Genomic DNA, 18,374 nt, shown 5'->3' with positions numbered 1-18,374 from the left:
TGTCAAAATAGGAAAATTGTTGGGGTCTAGTCTGGATTCATGGAATGCCTTGGGATTGAGGTCTACGACCCTAACACCTTGTTGATCAAAAATCTATCGAACGCAGCCTTGAATATACTCAATGACCCAGATTCCATTGCTCTCTGAGGAAGACAATTCCACAGACTAACAACTCTTTGAGAGAATGTTCTCCTGATCTCAGTTTTAAACAGGAGACCCTCTAATTTTTAAGTTCCCACCACAAGGAAAGACATCCTCACCACATCCATTCTGTCAAGCCCTTTCAGGATCTCAGAATTGTCACAGTGCAGAAGGAGGCCTTTCAGTCCATTCTGTCTCTGAATGTACAATTCACTTAATGCCATTCCCCTGCCTTATCCCCATAACCCTGCACATTTTGCCTTTTTCAGATAACAGTCTATTTCCCTTGTGAATGCCTTGATTGAATCTGCCTCCACCACACTCTCAGGCAGTGCAATGTTAACCTTAACCACTCACTGTGTGAAATAGTGATGTTGCTTTTACTTCTTTCTCCAATTATGTGCTCTCATTTACAATCCTTTCATGGGTAGGAACAGTTTCTCTCTATTGACTCATTCCCCATGCCTCATTATTTTGAATATCTCTATCAGATCTTCCCCCCGTGCCCCCACCCCCCCAAACCTTCTCTTCTCCAAGAAAAACAGTCCCTGTTTCAATAAGATCACCTTTCATTCTTCTAAACTGCAATCGATAAAGGCCCAACCCGCTTCACCTTTCCTCATAAGATAACACCTTCATCCCAGGAATCATTCAAATCAACCTTCTCGGAATTGCTTCGAATGCAGTTATATCCTTTTTTCGGGGTTGGTCAGCTCTGTTGAGTGGACTGGTTTGTGATGCAGAGCGACGCCAACAGCGTGGGTTCAACTCCCATACCAGCTGAAGTTATTCATGAAGGCCCCATCTTCTCAACCTTGACCCTGCCTGAGGTGTGGTGACCCTCAGGTTAAATCACCACCAGTCAGCTCTCCCCCTCAAATGGGAGAGCAGCTTATGGTCATTTGGGATTGTGGCTTCATTTTACTTTCATCCTTTTTTAAAATTAGGAGACTAAAACTATATCCAGTAATCAGATGCACTCTCACTAAGGCCTTGTCCAGTGCACCATTTCACTAGTTTTATATTCCATATTAGGTGGCACGGTGGCACAGTGGTTAGCTTTGATGCCTCACAGCGTCAGAGACCCGGGTTCAATTCCCGGCCTGGGTCACAGTCTGTGCGGAGTCTGCACATTTTCCCCATGTCTGCGTGGGTTTCCTCTGGGTATTCCAGTTTCCTCCCACAGTCCGAAAGACGTGCTGGTTAGGTGCACTGGCCATGCTAAATTCTACCTCAGTGTACCCGAGTGCCGGAGTGTGGAAACTGGGGGATTTTCACAGTAACTTCATTGCAGTGTAATGTAAGCCTACTTGTGACAATAATAAATAAACTTTGAACTTTATTTCCCTTGCAATAATGCTAACATTCTACTTGTCTTCCTGATCACTAGATGTACCTGCATACTAACTTTTCACGATTCATGTCCCAGGTGATATTGCATTTAGTTTGCTCATCTAAATCATTATTATAATTTCTGAATAGATGGGGTCCTAGCACTGATCCCTGTGGCACCCCGCTAGTCACTGCCTGCCACTCGGATAAAGAACTGTTTATTCCTACTCTTTATTTCCTGTCTGCCAACCAGTTTTCTATCCATCACATACACAACCTCCAATCCCATGGGCTTTGATTTTACACGCTAATCTCTTATGTGGGACCTCGTTGAAAGTATTCTCAAAGTTCAAATAAACCACATCCACTGGCTCTCCTTAATCTACTCCACTAGTTACATCCTCAAAGAATTCCAGTAAATTTGTCAAGTATGATTTCCATTTCGTAAATCCATGCTGACTCTGTCCGACCCTGGCACTGTTTTCCAAGTGCTCTGCTAATAAATCTTTGATAATGGACTCTAACATTTTCCCCGCTAACGGCGTCAGGCTGACTGGTCCATAAATGATAATTAACTAATCCTGGGGAGACATGGTCCGGTCTGTGACCAGGTTGGCTTCTAGTGCAATCCTTTTCAAATTAAGTGCAAAAGATCACGGAAACATGACTTGTTCTGAACACAATTTGCGTTTAATTCTACACAATTCTGCAATCCCTTATGCTGGTTTTGCCAATTTGTGCTGCAAAAAAGCCCAGTGCAATTGTCCAATTCTGTATATCTCCCAGGCAGAGTGGGGGGTATATACTGCATTGTGATTCACAAGGTTATATGGGACTGGCTGCATGGATTGTCTGGATGGTCTTTTCCTCGCTGACATTGTTCACATGCTTGTGTTTGTACCCAGCGTATCTCAAGTGGAAGGAAGGATTGCGCTGCTTGCCATGCATGTTAATATTGTAAATGGCTCTGTTGTTTGCTATGAATGTCAGAGGAAATCTTGGCAAACCCATCTACAAAGTCACCACAGGTCGGGATCAGACAAATTTTCAGCCAAGAGGAATTCATCATCTCAGCCATCCCTTTGGCCACGAGCTCCCTAATTCCCTCCCTAAATCTCTCCACTTTCCCACTTCCCTCTTCTCCTATAACATACTCCTTTAAACTTAACTCTCTCTTGTCCAAATGCCTCATTCTTCGACCTGTTGCCAATTTTTGTCTAATAATTAATTGCACACTTATGAAGTGCCTTCGAACATTTTACTATGTTATTTATTTATTAGTGTCACAAGTAGGCTTACATTAACGCTGTAATGAAGTTACTGTGAAAATCCCTCAGTCACCACACTCCAGCGCCTGTTCGGGTACACTGAGGGAGAATTTAGCATGCCCAATGCACCCTAACCAGCACGTCTTTCAGACTGTGGGAGGAAACCGGAGCACCCGGAGGAAACCCACGCAGACACAGGGAGAAAGTGCAAACTCCTCACAGACAGTGACCCAAGCCGGGAATTGAATCTGGGTCACTAGCGCTGTGAGGCAGCAGTGTCACTGTGCCACCCATAGGGTGGTATGAGGTGTAAGAAGGGGAGTGGATCAAAATGAAGAATCGTCTCGAGCTAGTTGGACAACAGCACTGATCAGAGCCTGAAAGCAGAAGTTCCACATGATTACTTAAGTGGGTATGGCACAGGAGAACCTAAAGTATGGAATAAAAATTTTAAAAATAAAAAGGGGAGAAAATATTTAAGGATAAAATATGTGGAAATAAATAAATACAACGCAACTTTTAAGTAGGATTTGTAATATAATTTTTATAATGAATGGAAAGTAGCATGTACAGTATAACACTGTAAAAAGTCAATTATATTGTATACTTATGACATTTTCTTCCCACACCCACTTGGGGGCATTGTTGTCAATTTTATTGTTGTCAAACGATTGTCAAAATCTCTGCCAACATTTATTTTAATAAAGCTTCAGCCTTCAATTTGGAAAGAAAACTTCATTCAAAACATTGTTGAATAATTAGAGAAAAGTTGTAAAGTACTGGGGAGAATTAAGTCCCATGGCAACACATCAGCCAATCAGATTGATGCACCATCAATCGAGCAAAGACTAGTTTGTATGCAAGAACAAATAGGCTTTTATTAGCAAAAGACTTGGAGCACACCCATGCCGATGAACTGGTCCAGACTGAGGCAGGGAGGTGGGGAGCAGTTCCCTTTATACCTGGACCAGGGGGGGAGGAGTCTCGGGTAGGGCCGGCAGGGATGTGTCCAGGCATGTCACATATACAGGTAATAAGCTATCAGTGGTTTACCACACAGATTCAACTTGCCAACTTTTTTTTCCCCGTGGTATAAATTGTTCTGATGATTTGAAATTTAGCATTCTTGCATTTGTCCTGATGAGTGTGAGAGAACATGTCCTTCCCTTCAGCAAAATTCAGGTGATGGGTTACCAAAGTGACTACTTATTCCTGTTTTCCTGCGACTTATACTGGGTTATTCTGGGTGTCATTGACAGAAAAACAATGCTGAAAACAGCCGTTCACGAAGAGGCCCAAGTAATTCATCCATGGGGTGTGTGTGAGCTGGCAAGGACAACATTGTTATTGCAAATATATAATTTATTCATAAAATATCTGAAAGGACATTACAAACATTTCAAAGTGCAATAATATTTGGGTTCTCTACATACATCATGTTGCAATCTAAAATCATAGAAATCAAAGAAACCCTACAGTGCAGAAGGAGGCCATTTGGCCCATCGAGTCTGCACTGACCACAATCCCACCCCAGCAGTGCCGGATTTAGACTTGGTGAGGCCCTAAGCTATATAAAGCTTGGAGGCCCCTTGTTAGAAAGTTACATCAAAAGGTCTCACAAAGGTGCGTACCAAAACAGGACCTTGGGCCGCCGCAAAAAAATTGAAAACATAATTATGCCTTTTAATTATTTAACAGCAAGGTATTTAAAGTGAAAAATACCAATTATTTTCAAATGAATGCATTTACTGATTACATATTTATCATTTGGCTGGCTTGATCTCTCTCATAGATTTTGGTAATTTTGTTAATTTTTTGAGTTTCTCTTCAAGCTGGTGCTTTCTTTTTCTTTTCTGGTCTCCGCTCTTAAATGTTCCCTTCATTGTAAACCTTCTGAAATTTTGTGAGGCCCCTGCGGATTGTGAGGCCCTAAGCTGCAGCTTGTTTAGCTTAATCCGGCACTGCACCCCAGGCTCTATCCCCACAACCCCACACATTTATCCCACTAATCCCTCTAACCTACACAGCCTGGAACACCATGGGCAATTTAGCATGGCCAATCAACCTAACCCGCGTATCTTTGGACTGCTTCAATACAGTCAAAGAAACATTGCAGACATTTTAAAATGGTCGTTACAAATGGTGCAAAGGTATTAAAGTTGTCTACATAGATCAAGTTGCTCTCTGAGTTGGTTCAATATGATTGTGATATGTAATATTCACTGTATGCATTAAATGTGAGTAATACAGTCTGAGGGGGTTCTGTGCAATTTCACTTCCCTCAGTTCACTATGGCCGAAAGGTCTTATTGATGTGGAGATGCCGGCGTTGAACTGTGGTAAACACAGTAAGAAGTCTCACAACACCAGGTTAAAGCCCAACAGGTTTATTTGGTAGCAAAGTTTTGCTACCAAATAAATCTGTTGGACTTTAGCCTGGTGTTGTGAGACTTCTTATTGTGAAAGGTCTTAGACAGTGACTTTTCCCCATTGCGCCTCTGTGGCAGCTGCCCTGAGCTTTAGTGCATCCTTCAACACATAGTCCTGGGCTTTGGAATGTCACTCTGTAACCCTCAATCAGGGACAACTCCTTGTACTGGAAGACCAACACTAACTGCCCTTGAGAAGGTGATGGTGAGCCACCTTTTTAAATACAACATGTTGGGTCATTTCAAAGGGAAGTTAATCGTCTAACTAGATTGCTCTTGCTGGAGTCACAATAGACCAGGCTAGGTCAGGAGAGCAGATGTCCTCCCTCAAAGGACAATACTTAACCAGATGGGTTTTTACACAACCCATGTCACCATTGCTGCTACTAGATTTTTATTCCATATATATTCAATTAATTGAATTCAAATGAGTTAAATTCCGATGATCCTATAAATTCTCCAACTCTTCTGTTGGGATTTGTCTCCGGATGATTAGTCCAGGCCTCGGCATTACTGGTCCAATAATATAACCCAAGCTACTGAATGTCAAAGAAGACCTGATAAAGTACAGTTAAGGAGGACATTCGGAGCTGCAGTGAAAGAGATTGCGAAAGATTGGGGCCTATGGCAGAGTCTTGCTGCCCAATATGCTGCTTGGGACTGGAGGAACGAGATCTGAGTAAGACTGCTCCCTATAAATCTTATCTGTTTTGTATCATTTAAATTCTACTGTATAATGGAGCATAACTTGGGTTAGTTCAATTTTGCTGGACATAAACACAAGAATAAATTCTCAGATTGGGGCGGCATGGTGGCACAGTGGTTGGCACTGCTGCCTCACAGCACCAGGAACTCGGGTTCAATTCCAGCCCCGGGTCACTGCCTGTGTGGAGTTTGCACATTCTGCCTGTGTCTGCATGGGTTTCCCCCGGGTGCTCCGGTTTCCTCCCCCAGTCCGAAGATGTGTGGGTTAGGTTGATTGGCCATGCTAAATTAACCCTAGTGTCAGGGGAATTAAGAAGGTCAATATTAGAGGTCACAGGAATAGGGCCTGGGTGGGATTGTGTTTGGTGTAGTCTCAATGGCCTCCTTCTTCACTGTAGGGATTCTATTCTATGATGATCTCACTCTTCCGCAACACAATACATGTAGCATTCCTAACTCAAAATCACTTTGCAAGCAATAGTTTTTTTTTAACTGCTCTAAATTCAGCCCTTCCTGTTCTAAAGACACTAACTCACATTGCAGCACGGTTGCTACATAGATGACTTACTTCCTCCAACCAGCCCACCCATCAAATAGTTTTTCTTTCAGTCTCCATTGCTTGGTTGAACTAATAAAAACAACAGTCAAAGGAAATGACAGAAAATTATTTTCCCAATGTGCCTTTTTTTCAGCTGTGTTTCACATAGCACGGTATAGGAGATTAATCTTTAATTCCTGGGGACTCCAGGACAAATCCTGGAAGGCTGGCAACCCTAACATACAGTTGGTGACAGACAGCATGGTTTTGTAAGAGGGAGGTCGTGCCTTACAAATTTGGTGGAGTTTTTTGAGGAAGTGACAAAAACGGTTGATGAAGGAAGGGCCGTGGATGTCGTCTATATGGATTTCAGTAAGGCATTTGACAAAGTCCCACTTGGCAGGTTGGTTAAGAAGGTTAAGGCTCATGGGATACAAGGAGAAGTGGCTAGATGGGTGGAGAACTGGCTTGGCCACAGGAGACAGAGGGTAACAGTTGAAGGGTCTTTTTCCAGCTGGAAGTCTGTGACCAGTGGTGTTCCACTGGCTGGAGTTTCACTGGCTGTCTTGTCTGGAGACAATACACATCTTTTTAGCCTGTCTTGATGCTCTCTCCACTCACGTTGTTTTGTTTCTTAAAGACTTGATTAGTTGTAAGTATTCGCATTCCAACCATTATTCATGTAAATTGAGTTTGTGTCTTTATATGCCCTGTTTGTGAACAGAATTCCCACTCACCTGAAGAAGGGGCTTGGAGCTCCGAAAGCTTGTGTGGCTTTTACTACCAAATAAACCTGTTGGACTTTAACCTGGTGTTGTTAAACTTCTTACTGTGTTTACCCCAGTCCAACGCCGGCATCTCCACACCAGTGGTGTTCCGCAGGGCTCTGTACTGGGACCTCTGCTATTTGTGATATATATAAATGATTTGGAAGGTGTAATCAGCAAGTTTGCGGATGACACGAAGATGGCTGGACTTGGGGATAGCGAAGAGCATTGTCGGGCAATACAGCAGGATATAGATAGGCTGGAAAATTGGGCGGAGAGGTGGCAGATGGAGTTTAATCCGGATAAATGCAAAGTGATGCATTTTGGAAGAAATAATGTAGGGAGGAGTTATACAATAAATGGCAGAGTCATCAGGAGTATAGAAACACAGAGGGACCTAGGTGTGCAAGTCCACAAATCCTTGAAGGTGGCAACACAGGTGGAGAAGGTGGTGAAGAAGGCGTATGGTATGCTTGCCTTTATAGAACGGGGTATAGAGTATAAAAGCTGGAGTCTGATGCTGTATAGAACGCTGGTTAGGCCACATTTGGAGTACTGCGTCCAGTTCTGGTCGCCGCACTACCAGAAGGACGTGGAGGCGTTAGAGAGAGTGCAGAGAAGGTTTACCAGGATGTTGCCTGGTATGGAGGGTCTTAGCTATGAGGAGAGATTGGGAAAAAAGAATAGAGGCATGGACTATTTTCTAAACGGTGACAAAATTCATAATGCTAAAGTGCAAAGGGACTTGGGAGTCCTAGTCCAGGATTCTCTAAAGGTAAACTTGCAGGTTGAGTCTGTAATTAAGAAAGCAAATGTAATGTTGTCATTTATCTCAAGAGGCTTGGAATACAAAAGCAGGGATGTACTTCTGAGGCTTTATAAAGCACTGGTTAGGCCCCATTTGGAGTACTGTGAGCAATTTTGGGCCCCACACCTCAGGAAGGACATACTGGCACTGGAGCGGGTCCAGCGGAGATTCACACGGATGATCCCAGGAATGGTAGGCCTGACATACGATGAACGTCTGAGGATCGTGGGATTATATTCATTGGAGTTTAGGAGGTTGAGGGGAGATCTGATAGAAACTTACAAGATAATGAATGGCTTAGATAGGATGGACGTAGGGAAGTTGTTTCCATTAACAGGGGAGACTAGGACGCGGGGGCACAGCCTTAGAATAAAAGGGAGTCACTTTAGAACAGAGATGAGGAGAAATTTCTTCAGCCAGAGAGTGGTGGGTCTGTGGAATTCATTGCCACAGAGGGCTGTGGAGGCCGAGACGTTGAGCGTCTTCAAGACAGAAATTGATAAATTCTTGATTTCTCGAGGAATTAAGGGCTATGGGGAGAGAGCGGGTAAATGGAGTTGAAATCAACCATGATTGAATGGTGGAGTGGACTCGATGGGCCGAATGGCCTTACTTCCGCTCCTATGTCTTATGGTCTTATGGTCTTAAACTGGGGTTGTTCTCCCTGGAAAGACGGAGAATGAGGGGAGATCTAATAGAGGTGTACAAGATTATGAAGGGGATAGATAGGGTGAACGGTGGGAAGCTTTTTCCCAGGTCGGAGGTGACGTTCACGAGGGGTCACAGGCTCAAGGTGAGAGGGGCGAAGTATAACTCAGATATTAGAGGGATGTTTTTTACACAGAGGGTGGTGGGGGCCTGGAATGCGCTGCCAAGTAGGGTGGTGGAGGCAGGCACGCTGACATCGTTTAAGACTTACCTGGATAGTCACATGAGCAGCCTGGGAATGGAGGGATACAAACGATTGGTCTAGTTGGACCAAGGAGCGGCACAGGCTTGGAGGGCCGAAGGGCCTGTTTCCTGTGCTGCACTGTTCTTTGTTCTTTGTCTGTGGCCTTCCCTGGTACCTCTTCTAAGTGGCTGTTTTGGACACAGCACAATCCACAAAGGACATTCCAGCTCCTAGTCTGTGCTGGTTTGTTCCACACTTGGGAGCTCAGTTATTAAAGGGTATATAAGCAGGCAGACAATGTTTGTGAAGGATGTGCACATTTTTCACAACCTTCAGCAACATTGTGCCGCTGTGTCATTGTCGTGACGCTATTCCCAAATGTGATGCAATCAGATTTTTTTGGACAAGGTGGATACGTGCAGGCAGCACCAAAATAGTCACTTTAAATTGCATTTCCCGACATTGCTACAGTGATTACTGTGGGAAACCACTTAGCTTTGAAGCCTGGTGAAAGACCTTACATCAATACCGGTTATTTCTTCTTTGAAATCATTTCAGAAAGTGGCATTTGCAATTTAACATAGTATGATGATTTGATAAAGCAGCCCTATTGTGTGAAAACTCTTGGGAATAAGATGAAGCACTAAATACTGGGAAATTGCTTTAGAAATAAAAGACAACGGATTTTTTTCACCCTCTTGAGAACTTTATTGCAAACGTTATATTTGCCAACGCACTGCTGTTATATTCTCCCATTCTGCTCCTTAAAGCCTGTTTTCCGTGATTTCTGCAGTTCCCAGTTCCACCTCCTCTGGGACCCAGGTCGCCACGTCTGCACCAAGTGTCAATCAAAGTGCAGGCGCGCATGCGTGGTCATTCTCAGCCGCCCCCGCCGCACGTGCGCATGCGCGACGGCTGCCCCCGGCCGGGCCGACCCGCGCGCACGCGCGAGAGCAGCAGCAGCCGCGGCCAGCGGTTTGAGTGACAGGTATTTCAGCCAATGGAAGGCGGGGCTCGCCGTGGGCGGGGGTCGGATCTGACCAATGGCCGCGGGTGGAAGGCGGGGGCGGGAGGACCGGGCGCTGAGAGCGGGGAAGATGAGGAGGGGGAGAGTTTCCCTGTTCACCATCGGCCGCGGCTCGACAGGGAGCGAGCCTGCCTGGGAGATGGAGACTTCCCCCCCCCGGTGTCCGCTACCTCGTGAAACATAGGGAGGATTAACGGTGAGAGATTAACCGCTTCCCTTGTGAAGAGATTTAAACTGGGCTAAAGGGGAGGGGGAGCGAGGGTCAGTGAGGGTCTGGGGCCTTTCCCCTGGGGGACGGAGCGAGGTCAGTGAGGTCTGTGGCCTTTCCCCTGGGGGAGGGGGGTCAGTGAGGGTCTGGGGCCTTTTCCCTGGGGGGGGGGGGGGGGGGGTTCAGTGAGGGTCTGGGGCCTTACCCCTGGGGGGGGGGGGTGGGTCAGGGGCCTTTCCCCTGGGAGGAGGGGTCGGTCAGGGGCCTTTCCCCTGGGAGGAGGGGTCAGTGGGGGTCTGGAGCCTTTCCCCTGGGAGGGGGGGGGGGGGGGGTCAGTGAGGGCTGGGCCTTAACCCTGGGAGGGGGGGGGGGGTTCAGTGAGGGCCTGGGGCCTTAACCCTGGGAGGGGGGGGGGGTTCAGTGAGGGTCTGGGCCTTTCCCCTGGGAGGAGGGGTCAGTGAGGGTCTGGAGCCTTTCCCCTGGGGGGGGGGTCAGTGAGGGCTGGGCCTTTCCCCTGGGAGCGGGGGGGGGGCGGGGTTCAGTGAGGGTCTGGGGCCTTAACCCTGGGAGGGGGGGGGGGTTCAGTGAGGGTCTGGAGCCTTTCCCCAGGTGGGGGGGTGGGGGGTGGTCAGTGAGGGTCTGGGGCCTTTGCTCTGGAGGGGGTGGGTGGGGGGGTAGAGGCCTGCTGAGAGTAGAGGGTTAGTGAGGGTCAGGAGAGAGGAGGAAGTCATTGCGGGTTCTGAGCCCTTCCCCACTTGGTGGTGGTCATTAACGACCTGTGGCCTTTCCCCTGGTTCAGGAATAGTGACGAGTTCCTGCTGTTAGTTCCTTCCATTACTGTCCCTGGAGCCTTGGAGAGGATATCAGTATTTTATACTCATTTTAAAACAAAATATTCATGTAGGTGAACATGAGGAATTGATCAATACAGAGGTGTCGACAAAACTTTATACCTGCATGACTATGTAGAAATGAATATTTGCAAGAAACATGGTGGTTTTGAACTTCCTGTTGTTTTTTCTCAATTACTGTTTTTAACTTTTAAAAAATTGTGTTTGTAACTCTATTATGTGTTAATTGTATTCGCTGAATGGTGTCTACCTTGCAGCAATTGGAAGACTGTAATTTGACAGTGTTTATGGTGAGATAATTTAGAGTTTCAGTTTGCACACTGATTATTCCCTCATGTGTCTCAGTTGCTATGCTCTCTGCTTTGTCAAACTCTTTCGCCACCCCCATCCCCTTCCCATTTTCCAACCACTGCCTCCTTCCCTTAATTGCCTCTTAAAATAGTGCATTCGCACTCTGCTCCTTAGCTTTACTTTGCTCCAGGCCTGTGTCTGAGTATTTGTACAGTATTTAGAGATGTGACCTGAATTCATATAACTGTAAATTTTTGTATGGTTGGAATCCTCTTAAGATTGAGCAAAGACCCTCACGTTACTTGGGAGGGGATGTGAGGTGCCATTGCTACTTATCAAATGATGCTGTTGTTTTCCAACAGTTAATAAAAAATACACAATCCTTTTATAAAAATATAAAATCCTTGTGTGTTTTTGAGTTTTGTACAAAATAGCAGCTCATGGGTTAGGGTGCATCTTAGTATTAAATAACCACTTGAGCTTGACTTTCAGGATCCCATAATTTCAGTCTGGGTTTTGTTATTTTTTTGTAGTACGGCGCAGACTGTGATCGGTTTCATGTTGCCAAAATTTGCATTTATATTTTAACACAGGAAAATACCTTACCAGAAGGCAGCAAGGCTGAAATTGACACCAAGCCATTGGAAAGGGACTAAAATCTTGGACAAAGGGGTTTAACCAAATCTTGATCTGCAGATTTGATTGCAAATGTTTCAAATGCAGTCACTGTGGATGGGTGGGTGAAGGCAGTGGCTTTCTGGTTTGCTCACTTGTCCTATAAAGACCTGAGTCTGTTCCCTTGTTGAGATCGCTTGATGATAGCGATTTCTCCATTTGCATCTCTCCAGGGTTTTTTCCCGTGTAGTGGGGTTCAATTTGCATAACTTGGAAGGAAGGTCAAAATGCAAGTTACATATGCGAGAGGTTAAAAAAAATAGAGTAGGAATTCCAGTGAGTAGGCTGCCAATTTTGGGGAGAAAGAGGTTACATCGAAACTAGAAGCAGGAGTAGACCATTCAGCCCTTCGAGCCTGCCCCACCATTCATCTTGACCATGGCTGATCATCGAATTCAATAGCCTGATTCCTCCCTTCCTCCCATGTCCTTTGATCTCTTTAGCTCCAAGAGCTATATCTAATTTCTTCTTGAAATCGGACAACATTTTGGCCTCCACTACATTCAGTGGGAGTGAATTCCACACATTCACCATCCTCTGACTGAAGAAATTTCTGCTCACCTCAGTCCTAAAAGGTTTACCCCCTTATCCTCAAACTATAATCCCTAGTTTTCACTCCTCCACCATTGGGGACATTCTTTCTGAATCTACCCGGTCTAACCCTGTTAGAATTTTATAAGTTTCTATGAGATCCCCCCTCATTCTTCTAAACTCCAGTGGATATAATCCTAACTGACTTGGTCTTCCCTCCATATGACAGACCTGCCATTCAGGAATCAGCCAGGTAAACCTTTGCTGTACTCCCTCAATAACAAGAACATCCTTCCTCTGATAAGGACACCAAAACTGCACACAGTACGCCAAGTGTGGCCTCACCAACTCCCTATACAATTGCAGCAAAGGATCCCTATCCCTATACTCAAATGCTCTCGCTATGAAAGCCAACATACCATTTGCCTTCTTTACTGCCACAAAACTCTTGAGGTTACAATGATTGATGGGTGGAGGAGGGCGCGGCCAAAGAGAGAAATTAACATGAGATTGTGAATTTTAAAGTTGAAGCACATAGGGACCAGGAGCCAGTGTAGGTCATGAACTTGAACAGGCGTTACTGTAGGTTAGAATGCAGGCAACAGAGTTTAGGATGAGTTCAGTAATATGGAGGAAATAGATTTCTAGACTCTAAGGGTGTCATTGGGTCTGGGGAGAGTGCTGGAGTATGGTGTTGTGGTAGAGGAGTCATGATCTTGTTAGGCAAGTTAGGCTTGAAGGGCTGAATGGCCTGCTCCTATTTTCTATGTTTCTATATTTGCTTTGTACTCGGGGTAAGATTTAGAATCATAGAAACCCTACAGTGCAGAAGGAGGCCATTCGGCCCATCGAGTCTGCACCGACCACAATCCCACCCAGGCCCTACCCCCACATATTTTACCCGCTAATCCCTCTAACCTACGCATCTCAGGACTCTAAGGGGCAATTTTTAACCTGGCCAATCAACCTAACCTGCACATCTTTGGACTGTGGGAGGAAACCGGAGCACCCGGAGGAAACCCACGCAGACACGAGGAGAATGTGCAAACTCCACACAGACAGTGACCCGAGCCGGGAATCGAACCCGGGACCCTGGAGCTGTGAAGCAGCAGTGCTAACCACTGTGCTACCGTGCCGCCCTAGATCACGGTTAATAGATCACATGGCCGCCTTCTGCCCTCTTTAGTTAATGTTGTGAAGTTTTGGGTAACTTTATGTTTTTTCTTTTCCTTGTGCACTCACCCCCCACATTTTGTGAAAGACAAAACCACCTGATAATTCCATACAGTTGGTTCATTTGTGTGTCATCCTCCATTCCGTAGTGACACTTATCTCTGATTTGCACTCTGGAGATTAGAGTATATCGGGCTGATACCAGTGCAGTACTAAGGCAGCGCTGCACTGAGAGAGATGCTGTCTCAGATAAGATGTTTAGCTGAGTCTGCACCTGCCATGTTTATAAACAATCCTATAACACTAGAGTGATGCGGAGTTGTTAAGACGTCGAATGTTTGACAAAGGATCATCTGGATGCGAAACGTCAGCTCTTTTCTCTCTCAGATGCTGCCAGACCTGCTGAGATTTTCCAGCATTTTCTCTTTTGGTATCCCACAACACTACTTTTGAGGAAGAGTAGGGGGAGTTATCCTAGATGTCCAGATCAACATTTATCTTCCAACTGGTCTATATTTCATGGCTGGTTGTGGTTGTGCGTTTCCTACATTGTAACAGTGACTGTGTCAAAAGTGCTTAACTGGCTATAAAACCAACTTCCAGAGCATAAAATACTGTAACTGCAACTTTCTCTTCTACCGGTTTTCTCCCAGTCTTTCTTTCATTTTTCTAATATCCTGGGAAGTTCCTCGAGGTCGAGGATAAATCTGGTTTCCTGGGCTCTGAGATGGCCAATGAGTCCATTTCTGCATATATTAACTGCATGTTGTATAGTTTTATAGGGGCTTGCTGCTCTTCTGTCTCTATACTAAGTATAGGCCAGCATGGTGGCACAGTGGTTAGCACTGCTGCTTCTCAGCGCCAGGGACCTAAAAAGGGTGACTCCTAATGTTAAAACAGTGTCTCCTAATCCTGGACTCACCCACAAGTGGAATAATCTTTTTCACGTCCATCTTATCAAGACTATTCAGGATCTTGTATATTTCAATCAATCACCACCCCTCACTCTTCTACACCCCAGAGCAAACAAGCCCAATCTGTCTAACCTTTCATCAGACAAACTGCTCGTTCCAGGTATCAATCTAGTAAACCTCCTCTGAACCACTTCCAATGCACTCACATCCTTCCTGAAATAAGGAGACCAAAACTGCACACACTATTCAAGATTTGGTCTCACCAATTCCCTGTGTAACTGAAGCATAGCATCCTTACTTTTTAATAAAACCAAATTACTGCGGAATTTGGAATCTGAAACAGAAAATGCTGGGAAATCTCAGCAGGTCCAACAGCATCTGTGGAGAGAGAACAGAGCTCATTTTTCAAGTCTGGATGACTCTTCGTCAGGATAGCAGTCCATTAGCATTATGATGGCCATGAAAAACACGGGACATCATCGATAGATCTCTCTGTGGGCTTCGTGGAGTATAATCTTTATTTATAATCTTTATTTCCCCCCCCCCCCATACTCCAACAATGTGCAGGTTAGGTTGATTGGCCATGCTCGACTACCACTTAGTGTCGGGAGGATTAGTAGGGTAAATACATGGGGTTACGGGGATAGGGCCTGGGTGGGATTGTTGTCGGTGCAGACTTGATGAGCCGAATGGCCTCCTGTACTGTAGAGATTCTATGATAAGTGGCCACTCTCCATGAAATATGGGCAGGTTGATTGATCATTATGTGCAGCAAACCCAGTCTTAATCAGGCATTCCCATCTGATGTAGGCTGACTTTGCTTATTGAATTTCCCTGAGATGAGTTATTTGGCTCCACTTCTTGGATCAATAACTAAGCAACGTGGCAGGATATCAAAATCATATTGTGTATTATTGTGGTGTTTCCTATTGCTCTTCTAACGTAGTGCTTTGATAGACCATTATCATAGAAATCATAGAAACCCTACAGTGCAGAAGGAGGCCATTCAGCCCATCGAGTCTGCACCGACCACAATCCCACCCAGGCCCTACCCCCACATATTTATCCGCTAATCCCTCTAATCTACGCATCCCAGGACTCTAAGGGGCATTTTTTAACCTGGCCAATCAACCTAACCCGCACATCTTTGGACTGTGGGAGGAAACCGGAGCACCCGGAGGAATCCCACGCATATAATGTATAAATCTGTCATTTTATGGTTTTCCTATCTCTAACTCGGGTGCTAAGGCCAATTGTAATGTCTGTATTGCCATCCCTGCTGTTGCATAGAGTCTTAAAGATCTACAGCACAGAAAAAGACCTTTCAGCCCATTGTGTCTGTGCTGGTCAAAGACAAATTACCCAATTATTTGAATCCCATTTTCAAGCACATGGTCCATAGTCTTGTATACTTTGGCTTCGCAAGTGCACACCTAAACACTTCTTAAATGTTATGAACATCTTCGCCTTCACTACCCTTTCAGACAGTGAGTTCCAGACTTCCACCACCCTTTGGGTGAAGAAGTTTTTCTCCTCATCCCCTCTCAATTTCCTGCCTCTTACCTTAAATCTATGTCCCTTGGTCATTGATCCCTCCACCAAGGGGCAAAATTTCTTCCTGTCTACTTTGTCCTTCATAATTTTATACATCTCAACCATGTCCCCCCTCAGCCTCCTCTGCTCCAGAGAAAACAATCCCAGTCTATCCAATCTTTCTTCATAATGTAGGGAGGAGCTATACGATAAATGGCAGAACCATAAAGGGTGTAGATACGCAGAGGGACCTGGGTGTGCAAGTCCACAGATCCTTGAAGGTGACGGCACAGGTGGAGAAGATAGTGAAGAAGGCATATGGCATGCTTGCCTTTATAGGACGGGGCATAGAGTATAAAAGTTGGGGTCTGATGTTGCGGTTGTATAGAACGTTGGTTCGGCCGCATTTGGAATACTGCGCCCAGTTCTGGTCGCCACACTACCAGAAGGACGTGGAGGCTTTGGAGAGAGTACAGAGGAGGTTTACCAGGATGTTGCCTGGTATGGAGGGGCTTAGTTATGAGGAGAGATTGGGTAAACTGGGGTTGTTCTCACTGGAAAGACGGAGGATGAGGGGTGACCTAATAGAGGTGTATAAAATTATGAAAGGCATAGATGGGGTGAACGGTGGGAAGCTTTTTCCCAGGCCGGTGGTGACGTTCACGAAGGGTCATAGGTTCGGGGGGGGGTTTAACATGGATGTCAGAAGGACGTATTTTACACAGAGGGTGGTGGGGGCCTGGAATGCGCTGCCAGGCAAGGTGGTGGAGGCGGGCACACTGGGAACGTTTAAGACTTATCTAGATAGCCACATGAACAGAGTGGGAATGGAGGGATACAAAAGAATGGTCTAGTTTGGACCAGGGAGCGGCGCGGGCTTCGAGGGCCGAAGGGCCTGTTCCCGTGCTGTATTGTTCTTTGTTCTTATAACTAAAACTCTCCAGCCCAGGCAATATCCTGGTAAATCTCCTCTGCACTCTTTCCAGTGCTATCACATCACTCCTATAATGTGGATTCCAGAATCACATGCAATATTCTAGCTGTGACCTAACCAAAGTTTTATACAGTTCCAGCATAACATCCCTGCTCTAAACTTGGCTAATAAAAGTAAGTACCATGCAGTGGATTAGTAGAAATTTCCTCCAGTTTGGTCATCATCTTCAGTCCCTGCTACAAACTCGATTCCCTAGCTTACTAACTCCATCCCTTTCCCTGGCTGAACCCTGACTGTTCACAACCTTGGTGTGATAATTGATCCCAAGCTGAGTTTCTGTCTACATATCTGCATTGTCGCTAAGCCTGTCTTTTTCCAACTCTAACTTTGGCCTGAGGTTTATCTGCTTATATGACTTTTTCTCCTAGACTTGACTATGCCCATGCAATCCTGCCCAGCCTCCCACATTTTATCCTTCATAAACTTGGGATCATTCAAAATTCTGCTGCCCGTAGCCTTAATCGTGCCAAGTCCAGTTTACTCAATGCTCGCTGCCTTACAATAGCTCCAGATCAAACCAAGTGTCTATTTTTGAAATTCCTATCCCTCTGTTCAAATCCCTCCATGGCCAGCGTTATTGACCCTGACAATCACATTTTAATTTGATGTTTTTAAGTTTCCTTTGTACTTTGATTTTTGTTCGGGCTGTTCCCCCTCCTTTTGGGGAGCTGCTCCTTTTGCTTTGTCCTGACTTAATCTGAGTTTGTTTATTTGGTTTGCCCTAAAAAGAGGTCAACCCTCTCCATCTTTGTGATCTCCACCAGCCCCTCAGGTATCTGGCCTCTCGAGCTGGCTGCTTGTACTTCCTCCACTTTTATTGCTGCATCGGTGGTGGTTTTTTTGTTCAGCTCCCCAAGCCCTCCAGCTTGGAATTCTCTTCCAGAACTTCTAACTCTCTTTTATGATGGGCCTTAACACTATCTCTTTGACCAAGTGTTTGGGCATCAGTCCTAATATTGCTATGTGTGGTCCAATGTCTTTTATTTTCTAACGCACTTGTAAAATGCCTTACATAGTGTATGTTAATAGTGTTGAATATTTTCCTTATTTTTTTTCATGAAATGTGAGCATCGCTGGCAAGCCCAGCATTTATTGCACGTCCCAAATTGTCCTGGAGAAGGAGATGGTGTACCTCGTTCTGAAGCAGTTCATGTTTAATTGCAATTCCTGTCGCATAGGTACATGGTGCTGTTAGAATGGGATTTCCATGCTTTTGACCCAGAAACACTGACATTATTGTTGAGATTGGCTAGCACATCCCAGAGACGAGAACATTGCAACAATTATAATGTTATATT

At 45.3% G+C, this 18,374-nt stretch overlaps 2 protein-coding genes across 2 annotated transcripts in view; one reads left to right on the top strand and one right to left on the bottom strand.

Annotated features, from left to right (window-relative positions):
* LOC144500377 (uncharacterized) overlaps window positions 1-18,374 on the bottom strand; it is a 417,466-nt gene that overhangs the window by 18,026 nt on the left and 381,066 nt on the right. The gene's annotated exons all lie outside the window — the stretch shown is intronic.
* Window positions 9,942-18,374, top strand: part of slc68a1a (solute carrier family 68 member 1a) — a 57,016-nt gene continuing 48,583 nt past the window's right edge. The window contains exon 1 of the mRNA XM_078223156.1: window positions 9,942-10,102. The gene's annotated coding sequence lies outside the window, so the exon portion shown is untranslated. The remainder of the gene's footprint in view (window positions 10,103-18,374) is intronic.

This window comes from Mustelus asterias, chromosome 11, assembly GCF_964213995.1.
Source record: "Mustelus asterias chromosome 11, sMusAst1.hap1.1, whole genome shotgun sequence".
Classification (NCBI taxonomy): domain Eukaryota; kingdom Metazoa; phylum Chordata; class Chondrichthyes; order Carcharhiniformes; family Triakidae; genus Mustelus; species Mustelus asterias.
Note: the sequence above shows the minus strand (reverse complement) of the source record. Positions and strands in the feature narration are given on the sequence as shown.